Source organism: Acomys russatus, chromosome 2 (genome assembly GCF_903995435.1).
Source record: "Acomys russatus chromosome 2, mAcoRus1.1, whole genome shotgun sequence".
NCBI classification, from domain to species: Eukaryota; Metazoa; Chordata; class Mammalia; order Rodentia; family Muridae; genus Acomys; species Acomys russatus.
The window spans coordinates 72,443,122-72,456,897 of NC_067138.1; positions in this window are offsets into that span (position 1 = coordinate 72,443,122).

A 13,776-nucleotide genomic window follows, 5' to 3' on the forward strand; every position below is an offset into this window, starting at 1 on the left:
GTAAACCTACTACCCACTATTTTACTAAACGAATATAGTATTCTCTATATTTTTGCCTCTCTACCCATAAATTAGTGCCACTTTCAAAACTCATAAGAGAAATTTCTTTGTGAATTGGGACAGCAGTCAACATAGAATTCAGTGGCCAAAATGTTTCTGGAGTGCTCAGTCACAAGTGGGACATTGACATCACACACACACACACACACACACACACACACACACACACACAGACACACACACACACACACACACACACACCCTAAGGCTTAGGTACCATCAAGGAAAAGAGGACTGAAAGATTTTCTCTTTTCCTGTACCCTGATGTTCTTGAAGTATACTGGCAATTATCTAGTATTTTAATATTATTATATTAACACAAAGATGGCTGGACAAGAATACTACAAAAATGATTTTGTATCCTGCTCAGTGCAGCATACTGTTGTATCAGTGAAGTTTGTGTCACTCTTTTTCTAGGCTCTCATGACACTTTTGAAAGTGTTTTCCATTGGACTTCTCTATACTGCAGTTCTCTTCCCACTTTCCCTGCATGTAACAAGTATTTTGGGAAAGATATCTTGATAGATAACTTTCTTTCCTCACTTTTACACTTTGTGATTTTAATAATCATTTGTCTACCTTGTATGCAACCATTATGTTTATGCTATTTGTTTATGGATGGGTTATAATTTATTTTTTTATTTCTGTGTGTATTATTGTGAGTTCTCTTAGAAAGATGATCAATTCACATTTAACTGTCTAAATATCTATCATCTATGTACAAAATATCTATCTATCTATCTATCTATCTATCTATCTATCTATCTATCTATCATCTATATACCAATGACCTATCCATCCTATAAGTTATTGTTTTAGCCTATGGAATTATGAACAATTTCTTTTATTTTGTGATTTTATTCCATTATTATTTCTATATTTGCAAGTTTGTATCTCAAGATTCCTGTGCAACTCTAGGTTCCTGTGTCCTAAAGCCAAGTTTTGGACCAGGGACAAATGGATAGTGGTAGAAATACAGCAAATTTCTTAAGAAAGATAAAAGCATACTGAGAAATAATGTAAATGAACCAGAAAGCTGGAAAAGGTGAGACGCTCAAATGTCTTTGATTCACAAGAGTACTGGCCCTTCGTGAAGTTATTTATATAGCACCCAACCTTATTCCACATTTGTAATCATGTGTTTTCTCATACCCATTCTGTTCCTTTGTCTTCTCCTTGTTTGTATGGGGATTTGTATGCCACATTATCATAATTTATTCTGCAGCTGAGGCTGAACAGCTGTGGTCATTCAGAAACTCCTCATATTTACTATCATGTACCTTCCATCATGAGAATCTTCAAACTCTTTTACGTTAAGTCTAACAGATACCTCAGTAGAAATGGAAATGATTTCTGTTGAGCCATTCTTCTAATCTTTTTCCTCCTTTATAATATCATCCTGGTTTCTAATAGCTAATGATTCCACTTTTGTACATTTCAATCTCTATAACTGGTCTTCTCTATTTGGACTTCAACCTTTATCATCTGAACCCTGTCATGTCTGCTTCTTCCCACAAGAATTCTTCCATTGCACACTGAAGATGAAGTAGTGTTCTGAAAATAAAATTGGGCACAGCTGCTAAAGAGCCCTGCTCTTAGTCAATGGAGCATCCATCAGCCTGACTTGATTCACTTCCATGCGTGATTGATCACAAACAACTTCTTTGGTCTCATTTACAACTCTGTACTCATTCTTTGTTCCTTGACTTTCCCACAATTCCTTGCCCCAGCTCTCTTCTTTCGAGGTTTTTATACTTGTCATTGATTTTGCTTAGGTATCCCTTAATTTTGAGTAGAAAGCTTAGCAAGATCGCTCTTCAGGTTGCAAGCCTCATCACTTAATTTCAATATTTGTATGGTGTAAAGAAATGAATGAGTTCTGCAGGTTGTCTTCCATGTCTCCATAGACACCATGGTGCACAGGCTCATTCGCATGTACAAATTATAAATTTAAGGAGATGTTTACGGAGCCTGGTTTCAGAGTTGACTTACTTTAGTAAATGCTTCTTTAACATGTTTGGAGAATAATAGAAAATAACTTAAATTGCCTTTATATTTACAACTATTAAAACGAATCCTCTCCCCCTTGATATCCACTTAGTCAAAGGTCCTTGCACTGAGTTATTTCACAACTCTTGGACATCTAATTTTTCTTTCTTGGGGATGAGGGAGAAATGCTATTAAATTTTCCTGAAGTATTGTACTTGAATTACAATCATGTAGCAGAGATGTGGAATTTTGTAGAAAATAAATGACTCCATCTGCTTGAAGTTGCTTGAATCTCCTGAGCAACCTAAACTTTAAAATTACTAATTGATTATTGTCGTAATTGTCACTTCAGCATTAACAAGACTAAAATCTTAATCCCACCACAATAACAATCCCCAGGAAGAACACATCTTACCCAACCATCATACTAACACCATAAAAAAAATCCCATAAAATCAAAATCTGTGCTCACCATACTGCCAAAACACTAGGAATTATATTTAGCATAATACCATAGGCTATGCTAAATACCTCACAGGGGTTAATCACCTTTTATATCTTAATATGCATCCTGCTTATGTGAATTCATTGAGATACGAATAAATTCAGGAATTTGTCCAAAGTTAATGTTTGTCAGTGCTGTAGAAAGCAGAAACACTGGAGATAAGTGTTCAGTGAATTTAGATATCTGCTCATTTAATACACATATTAGACAAGTGAGAGGAAAATGGACCAAGCCTTCTTCTGCTTCTCAGCCTGAGGGCCTTGTTCACAATGCCACAAACCTCTGTGCCATTGTATTAAGTTTCACATCTTTCCTTGTTCAGCTTGCTTAATGTCTTCTAAATGCAAGCATTGGACATAAAAAGGTTTCAATAGAAAATGAAAAAGGAGCCCCAGGAAAAAACTTAACATATAATAAAAGTAATTTCCTGTCTTTTCTAAGCTTCAAATAAAATTGGAAGAGAAATGAATTTATTTTCACTTAGTGGAATTTACCCCACTAGAAAGGAATGACTTTAATGTTCAATGTATCTTGGCATCCAAAAAAGAAGTATCCTTAGTTCCTGACTAGGAAGAGAGAGCAAAGGCTTCTAGCATGATTTACAAAGAGGGAGAAGCAGCGAGGCTGAGACTGAAAGGCAGAAAGAGGGCAGGGGCAGACATGGAGAGGCCCTCCTAATCTCAATGGTGGGAAATGGTTTGGACTTGAGTGACATGGATTAGTTTCCTATTTGAGGGATGAAATGGTTTATGGCTTATGAATAGCTCTCTTCCTAAGGTGAGGCACAGACAGGTCTATGAGAACAAAGCTGCCGCCGATTGAAAAGAGTTTAGAATCCAGGTTTCCGGAGTTGGATAGGGCATGCAGTTGGCCATGAAGCCTCTGGCTTGGTCTCAGGAACATTCTACTGGGCAGGTTGTGACATCCCGACAACATCATACCTTTTTCATTTTAAGTTATGGTCTGTGCTTGTCCTAGTCTGCATTGTGCTCTTTTGATGTACACATGTGTTTGGACTGTGATGTCCCACGTGAGGTGAGGTTAAGTTTGAGATGAAATTGTCAACTCTGAATTCACTGTGGACTTAAGGTCTACCTTGTAGTGATAACCTATTTCTAGATCCCTAATAGAATGACAGGACAAAAGGTGTAAGGGAAACATAGGGAGAAATAGAACTTGGGTTCAGAATATATATATAACATTTAGGAAACAGGAATCCACACATAGGCTTATAGTGACTTTAAGACCCAAGAAGAGTCTCAATTATTAATTACTAATAGCTTTATGGCCAGCACTCAAGACCTTTGGACTGTGTCTTGACACCTGTCTCTAACATCTCCTGATGTCTCTACTGGTCACTCATCTTGCCATCACCCACAAAGTATGCCACACTTTCAGTCTTGAACAAATCCTGCTCAGCATGTTGAATTTGTCAGACGAATAAACAAAAAGTACTTTGTGGAACTCCTTGCTAGCACGAGAAGAAAAAAGGAAGAGAAGGAAGGAGGGCCTGCTATAGCTTGTTGTCAAAGTAAGATTATGCAGTCAAAGAATTAAGTAAGAGAAGTAATCACTTAGAAAAAGAATCAGTCTCCTGAGCCTGATGAAAGATAAGTGCAGAAGAATTTTTCCTTTGGGTTCTAACTTGGTTGGGAGACTTAGCATGGCATGTTTGTATGTAAAATTACATTTAAAGTAGAGGGTGAGTTTCAGTAACACAAAAACAGCAAAAAAAAAAAAAAAAAAAAAAAGTTGTTATAGGAAGAAGGAATAAACTCCACTGTTGACAATAGAAAAGAACACTAGAGGGACGTCAGCCATGGCTATAGGGAACACTGGAGTAGGAGTACGACTTTGGGAGTGGGGTTGAGACAATGTTGGCAGGAAAGAGATACACTGTATTTGGCTTTGTGTGCTGGATAAAGGTTTTTACCTTCCCATGCTGGCCCAAAAGGATCCATTAAACTGCTGCCCTCCTCCAGCTTGCTCTAGAGACTTTATGTGTGGAGTAGCAACTCCATGTGCCCAATCATGCTGCTTGATCTGTTAAACAGAGTCTATCCTCATGCAACTGGCTTCTTCCAGGCTAATGGATATAATACTCTATATGAAGGTATCAGGTTTCTCATAGATACTAAATAAAAGTTTTGAAGTTTTTTTTTTAACTTTGTTTCCATTCCTTGTCTTACAATTTATGTAATTATTGAACCTTTGAATATATCTTATAAAGTACAAAATACTCTGTTCTATTAGGTAAGGAATGCCTATCTTAGCTAAAATATTGAAGACAAACAGCAGTGCTTCTGTTGGGAAGTTGAGAATCATTAAGTGATTCAGTGTAAAGATTATAAGGACCAAGTTCTCCTTTCTGGTGTGTGGCCCTTCTGCCACAGTGCACCCCCATCATCAACTCCTATATTGAACATGCACTATTCTTGCCATTCATGCCAAAGCTTAACTCCTAACCTGCCTATAAATATGTGAGCCAAGGCTGCTTACATGGATATTCTGTAGAGACAGCAGTCCTCATCCATGCATTATTCCCTTATAAGACTGGCCAAAGTAGCTCCTGAGTCTGTTGAGAACTCTTATGTTTTGTGATGGTGATATTTCTGTGTTTTAATTGTAAATGTCCCAATCTGTCATACCACTTTCAGTAGAAACATCCCCTCTTGATTTGTTCTATATAATACAGCTTTCTTCACCTCCAGTCTAACATGAAATTATTGTGACTGTTGCCTTTGCATGGCTTTCTCCTTAAGTTTTCTTCTACACACCCTTTTGCTATTCTTATCTTTTCATTTTTATCTCAATCTGTTTCTCTATCAAATAAATCTTTTAAAGTCTGCAATCTGCTCTAGTCTTAACTAAAGACTCGGTACTTCTCATTGGACTATAGAGAATGTTATAAACTCTGAGGTCACACACTCCACTCTCTTCATAATTATCTATGACTGCACTGACAGCCTGTTTACTCATTGGTGTCCTATGTGTACCAGTGGGTGAACCAAACCATTACCCTCATTTCTTGGCAGTACAAAGACACAGTCCCTTCTTTTTTTTTTCTCATTTTTATTGTTTATTTTTAAATTTTAATTATTTTATTCAGATTACATATAAATTGTTATCCCCTCATTTGTAACCGCCTGTTCCTCATTCCTTCCCTCTTTCACCCCATTTCCCTCCCCTAGATCTGTGACAGAAGGGGACCTCCTCTCCCACCACATGGTCACAGCCTATCAAGTCTCATCCTGGTAGCCTGCTTATTCTTTCTTTGAGTGCCAGCCACTAGGCTTCCCCATCAAGAGGAAGTGGACACAGTTGATTCTATCTGGAATCTATATGCTACCAAACTGTTGGAGCTTGGTCTGACCTATTTATTTTGATGCTAATTACTGGCTCACAAGATCTACTTACTACCCTTAACCCTTAACCTTACTTAGCTGGTTAAGTAAAAGGACTATACCTGGATAAAGCAGAAGGAAGGGGCAGAGCAAAGGTTAGTAGGCTTTGAGCAGAGAGAATCTTGGGAGAGAGAGGAAGACTGGAGGAGGAGGAAGAAGGAGAATCACCATGTGATAGGAAAAGAGCCACATGGGCCCAAAGGAAGAACTCTTAAGTTCCTCATGGAAAGAGATGGCCAAATTGAACAACCTTAGCAAGTACTTTGGGATTATGTATAGGAGGTAGCCCAAACAGAAATTATTAGAAGCAGATGGAATGGGATGGAGACTGGAAAATAATGGGGGTAAATTAGGAGGTAATATTGGCTTCATCCCAGGTAAAAATAGGCTATTAAAAAATATATCACTGGTCTGTGTCTTTACTGACTGTAAAAGCTAGTTAGATAACACTGCCATAATAATTACAAGCCCAATAATAAACATTTATTAGTCTGTACCTTAAACTAACAGCAACACCAAACTGCTTATTTCTACTCTCAGTTTCAGTTTCTAGTCCTCACTTCATTCATTATCTTCAGCCTGACTGCTATTCACTATCTTTTCCTGCTAAACATATTCTCCAATGACCTTGGATCCCATGCCTCTTCTTTTTCTCATATATACCAGTAATGTATTCATTGGCTTAAGACTAATTTGAAAACTTAATTAATGATGTTCTGTGTCTGTATTGATTCTATGATTCCTCTTGAGGGTGCAGGTTTCAACAAAGTTGTACATTGTCCCTTTACCGAGCATGACACGGGAGTAGGACAGACCTCCCGAGAAGGAACTGTTAATAAGGAGCACTTCCTGCAAATTGCAGCAAACAGAAAACCTATCAAAAGAGCTAAAGGTAGCTCTGATGGAAACAAGTATAATCTCAGCAATTTATAATGCAGTTGTGACAGAGAAAGGACATGCCTACAGAGGTTTTTATCCTTCTTGTTTATCTTGGGAGGCCTCATGTGCCTTACAGTGATGAGAATGTGGTCTTCGCTCAAAACTGTTTTGTTTTCTTTCCTTTCTCTGGCCCTCCCCCACCTCACATTCTTTTTACAATGTTCTTAAAAAGTTGAGAATGGTTTATCTTAGCATTTGTAAGTTTATTTGTGGATGCAATTGTGAAGCTCATCATGTCAGTTTTATGAGCAGTCTGGGTCCATTGTCCTTAGAAAACGAAAATGATTAACAGTGATTTGTTTTGTTATCCAATTGTTTAAATTATAATAACTCCCCATCAGGGTTTTTTAAGTACAGCTGTGTTTATGGATTAAGATCTACTGACTCAAATATTTACAGTGTTCCAAAAAATTACGAGAACAGTGTCAGGAATTTTCCATAGGCTCCTTTGGGCTAGAGCAAGTTTCTGTTAAACATGAAGAGAAAGCTTTAGGACAATTTCAAAGAATGTTAACAGGTCTATGTGAGTGTATCACCAAAGAGACAACAAATACTAGAACCTGGCAAAAGAAAACCAATGATAATAGCTACATTATCTTGCTGTGCATGGGTTCTTTATAGGCAGCAAGATTAAAGTCCAAAAGCCTAAGAAGGTCACATCCTCCCAGCTTATAAAACCCAGCTGGTGACTGTACTGAAGTCTATAGTGTCTTAAAATGACTCTGTCTTGACATATTTAAAACTCTACTACCATTTGGCATTAAAAATAGACCTACCATTTTCTAATACTACAGTCTATAAAAAGAACTTGGTTGGTTTTGGGCCTTTGAGCCTTGTCTAAGAATGACGGTAGTTAGAAAGACATGAAGAAAATATCACTGGGTTCTGTGTGTGTAGACGCTTAGTACTCATGTGACTCTTTCTTGCAGCCAGAGTCTACTCATGGCACAACTACCTTATACTTGTCTGTGACTTTCCTTTAACCTCACAGGGAGCTTATAAAAATGAAGGAATAATATTGTCTTGTGACTATGACGTGTGTTCACTTCACTCCATATCTGCGTCTAACCAATGGCTTTCTCATCCTGAGGGCTGTGTCTATTTGAGATCATATATGATAGCATACTGTTATGTTCACTCTAAAACTTCAAGTGTGTGTGTGTGTGTGTGTGTGTGTGTGTGTGTGTTTTAGGAAAGAGAAGAAATCATGGAGGGAAATGAATGGAAAGGAAAAAGGAAAAGAGAAGTAAAAATTTATAGATCTGAATACTCAGTTTTGTCCTACTTAGTAATTCACAGTAAACTTTGGTGATAGAAAACCTGTACAAAAATTGGGCTAAGAGGACAAATCATAAGAATAACACCAACACTACTAGGTCTTCACTGTGCTTTATACTTTTCAAAGAATCTTCATCCCTACCATATGTAATCCTCTAAAAACACTTGAAGTATGCTGGATGGAGATGATGACCCATTCCTGATTAAAGTGATACATCATTATAATTGTTACCCAAGATTACACAGTCACATAGGTTGGCATGATATGCTCAGACTTCTAAATTTATTTTTTTTCCTTTTTTTTTAAAATTAATTTATTCTTGTTACATCTCAATGGTTATCCCATCCCTTGTATCCTCCCATTCTTCCCTCCCTCCCATTTTCCTCTTATTCCCCTTCCCTATGACTGTGACTAAGGGGGATTACCTCCCCCTGTATATGCTCATAGGGTATCAAGTCTCTTCTTGGTAACCTGCTGTCCTTCCTCTGAGTGCCACCAGGTCTCCCCCTCCAGGGGACATGGTCAAATGTTAGGCACCAGAGTAAGTGAGAAAGTCATATCCCACTCTCCACTTCTAATTTAAATTAAGATCTTCAATAAATATATCCTGTAAGTTTAAATGCTCTTTTCGTATCCAGAGAAAAGTATATAGTCCTGAACTAAAACAATAAGGAGGAAGACAGTGTATTAATTGCACACCATGTCCAGAATTTCTATTATAATAGAAATAAGTATTGTTATAAAATGAAAAAAATATATGGCTGGTTGGTGATACCGTACCCTGATGGAATTCTTGACTATAATACACAAGGCCTTTGGTTTGAGTAGAAGCACTACATCTTGAAAAAGAAAAGGTGCTCAAAGTCATCGTGAGAAAACAATGCTTGTGCAAAACCATAGTTCAAATCAAATTACTCTTACAATTTGTGGCATTTCGGAAAAGGACAAATAGGAAAGAACAAAGAGCATGAGGTTAGATGATGCCTCCTTTTTAGTATCAACTCAGTCATTCAGTACTTGATTTTGCACTACATGAACTGTTTGAATCTCAGCTTTCCAGTCTGTAAAGAGGATCAAGAATCCCTGTCTCATAAAGTAGAATAGTCTTAAGAAAGGGTCCTTACTAAGTGAGATGTCAGCAATTATTAGAAGACCTCCTGCATGTATAAAGTAAAATAATGTCTTCTTGTCACATCAGCATTCTTGGCAAAGGTTATCCCTTGACCTGGCATTCTTGACACAGCCATATGACAACCACACTCCTAACAATCTACCTTACAACTTTCTTAAAACCAAGGAATGTTGAAACTTCCACAATACTCTGCTTGGGGATTATCCATACCTAGCAATGGTTAAGCAGTTAGCCAACATCAGTGGATGCCTGTGGAACTCACTTTCCTCAAACTTTTGTCCTGTAGTTCCAACCAATATCTTAATGCAGCTTTGAGCATCTCTGTGCCAACCCATCTAACCCTTATTTATGAAAAGGAAACTTTTTAGAAAGATGTGTTTGTTATTTCATTATTCATTAAATAGCCATTAATTTATTTCAAAGCATGTAGAATTCATCATGTGATGATCTAAGGATACTTTTGTATTTCAATGATGAAAGTAAGGCAGGATTCACTGTGTTCTCCTAACAGCTGTAGTCTCATAGACAACTGATTCATTCGAAGGCCATTTTTCCTGAAAGGATATGAATTTGAATTCTAATTAGCATCCTGAATTTTAGAAAGTAATTTATTGTATTTTCTCACACCCCAGTTTTGCTATCTTACAGAATAAGACAGCACCTTCTCTAAAGGATTTATTAAGGATGTGTAGAACATATCCCAAAGGTAGCACATGCTTATCTTATAGTCTTCCTTGATATATTTCACAGAGAAAAGTAGTTTGCTATACTGTAGGAAGTGATGGGAAAATGAAAGAACTAAGGCTTTTCTGTGACATTAGTAGATGGATAATAACTGCCTTTGAACCAGTCATTAAAATACATAGGTTTTGAAAGTCTTTACTGTGTCTTTACTCTTTGTGTTCTTTTGCTTGTTTATGATAGCAAGCCACTCAATAAACTTGGGAAGTTGGTGTGTTGTGAGGTTTCTAAATTCTGGAAACCATCCAATTATAACATTTTAGTTATGTAAGGGAGTTCAAAAGTTGTCTTATACAACCCACCTTTTCAGAAAGAATTAACATGTAACACTTGAAAGGGATAAATCAAAAGCTAGTCACAAACACTAGATGGTTTTCTGGTGGCACAATCAACAGCATAGGATACAGTGAGGGATGATGCAGCACCACAGTGCTGGTAGCAGCAGAGAGGCCAACAGAAAAGAAAAGATTCTTGGATTTGGAAAAGGCAAAGTATGTTTTCAGGAAATAACCATTATTCAGAAATGGCAAACAGAGAGGAAAAGGATAAAATTTTAACTTAAGTCCTCTTGCACTCTGAATTTTTATCAGTATCTTGTATTATACAAAGCAAATTGAATTGAACATTCATAAGCAAGAGGATGAACTGCTATAGCACATGAGGGAACACTGGCGAGCATGTGGAGAAAATGAGCAGGGAGGGAACATGAAACGAAATGGTCATGTGGGTAAAGGATAATCGAGATACGTAAGTGAAGAAAGCAGTTAAGGGCTCAATTCCATTGGTAGAGTGCTTGTTTAGCATGCACAAGGCCCATGCTGTGCTCCACAGGACCATGTAAAATCAGACGGAGTGTCACATACCTGATATCCCAGCACTAGGGAGGTAGAGGACAGAGGATTAGAGGCTCAATGTAATCCTCAGCTACATATCAACTTGTAAGTCAGTCTAGGACATATAAGATACTGTTTCAAAAATTAAGGAAAACATAAGGGTCAGGAGGAATTGTCACACAGCACATAAAGGTGAGTTAGCAGAGGGGAGGTGGGGGCTCTCCTTCTCCAGCAGCTATATACAGCCACCACCAGTTACATTCTTCCTTTTGCACCAAGTCAGCAAATATATTCTTGCAGCATTCGATGAAGTAGAAATCTTTGAAGCATATATCTAAAACAAAAGGTCTGTAAGTTGTGTCTGACATTTTCTGAAAAAAACTAGGCACATTTGGTCAGAGTTAAAAAAAAATAATAGAGATGAAAATTAAAGTGGTATAGTGAGCATGAGATTCAAAATTTCAAACCTCAGACCAGACACGGTGGTACATGCCTTTAATCTCAGCACCTAGGAAGCAGAGGCAGGTGGATCTCTGTAAGTTGGAGGCCAACCTAATCTACAAAGTGTGTTCCAGGAAGACAGGACTGTTACACAAAGAAATCCTGTCTCAAAATAAAATTCAAATCTCTTCATCTACTAGGATTCTGAATCTTAGTCACTTTAAATGGTTATAGTATGTATAACAATGGCTTCCTTCAAAAGCTCAAGCTCTAAGGCTTTGATACCATATTAATAAGCTTCACTATGAGGTCATGGAAACTTTGAACATGTATCTTAGGGTTTTTATTCCTGTGAATGATGGTATGACCATGACAGCTCTTATAAAAGAAAACACTTAATTGGGTCTGACTTACAGTTCAGAGATTTAGTCCATTATTGTCATGGTAGGAATCATGGTGCCATGCAGGTAGACAGGTGCTGGAGAGGTAGGAGAGAATTCTACATCTGGAGTAGGAAACAGGAAGAGAATGACACTGGGCCTGGCTTGAGAATCTGTTACCTCAAAGCCCACCCCCAGTGACACAATTCCTCCAACAAGGGAACCCCTCCAATAATACCACTCCCTGAGAGTCAATTGGGGGAAGCATTTTCATTCAAACCACCACAGTAAGGTAACACTTTTTAACATAGGGAGACTATTCTGGGATTTGCTTTACTTTTTTTAGAAATTGAGAATTTTGTTTCTTTAAAAGGAGAATTATATCAGGTGCTATGAAAAACAGATTCCAAGCATCAGAATATTCTGATCCTTTGTTACCTATTCTGGGATGGAAATGGTCCCTGGAAGGACAAAAAGGAAGGCCACTGAGAACTAAGGAGGCCACAGATTACAGTAAGGAAGGAGAATGGTACTATGTAGATCAACAGCCTTGAGGAGCTGCATCAGTTAGGAAGAATCTTTCTAGAATCTTCAGATAACAGCCAAGGCCAGTAGTGTCTTGTTTTGAATCTTGTCTTGTTGGAAACTAAGGCATAAGCTAAATTTATACAGGTTTAGGACCCAGAGAACTGTGAGATCGTAGATGTGTGCCTTAATCAACTGCACCTGTGGTAATTTGTTACATCAGCATTAGATGGATATTTTTTTTTTTTTTACCAGAATGTGTCCCTGAGCTGAGAGGAAGAGCTCTTTATGGTTAAGGTCCTCCTGTTAAGTCTGTTTGGGCCCATGAGAACAACAGAATATTTAAAAGATGGTCAATACCAAACATACATGATAAGCATCTAGGACTGCTAGAACTCATGGAGAGCTCGTGGGAGTATAAAATAGTATAGTCATTTAGAAAAGAGATGTGGCAGTTTAGTATAAAATTAAACATACTCCTATATAGTGAGCCAACAATCCCATACTCTGGGACTGACTCAAAGAACTAAAAGCATACATCCACAAAACACCTTTTGGATGAATGTTTATACTGGCTTTATTTGACATAGCTCAAAACTGGAAGCAGTCAGCTTTACGTCAACAGAAGAATAGAAAAATAAGCTGATGTAAGTTCATACTATAGAGCACTATACAGAATGTCCTAAACAGGCAATCCATGGGGACGTAAACTTGATTACTGGTTTCCAGAGCCTAGAAGAAAAGAAGAATTGGAAGTTGCTGGAGTGGGTACAAAATTTCCTTTGGGAACTGTGAAAATGTTCTGCAAGTATATAATATGAATATTTCACAATCATATGATTATAACAACCATTGAATCACATTTTATAAGGGTAAATTGATGCCATATTGGTTGTAGGTCAAAACAGAAATGGAGAGGAGCATACTGTAAATACATATAACAATGAAGGAGACTAGACAACACAATGAGGAATTATACTTTCTTGAATATGATTACTTTAGAGAACATAAAATTAACTACATAGGACAGAGTAGTGGTTGTTTTTAAAAAGACAAGTTTAGATACAGACTGTGGAACAGCTTAGGAGAATTTATTGGTATGTTGATGATGCTTTATATTTTGTTATGGCTTTCTGTTTATCTCAGTCAATGGTATCTGTAAGCTTTGTCAGTCCACTTTATAGGAACTTAACCTATACACTATACAGAAACTTAACACACAGACAGAAAAAGCTAGTGATCTGTACTATGTGTATATAGGTCAAAATACTTACTAAGACATATATGAGTATACAACTTATGTTGAAGTAGATCCAAAGCATCACAGACTTGTCTGGTAAATAGAGAGGCAATTAAGTGAATAGATACAAATTATACAGAGTACAGCAAGATGTTAATGAGGTACCTAAAAGGAGCTCATATACATTTACTACATAGTTTATAATTTTCCTGTATAGACATAATATTTACATACAAGTATTAAAAGACAAAGACAATGATTAGGCAGTCATTGACAATGATTAGGCAGTCATTATTTAACAAGACTAT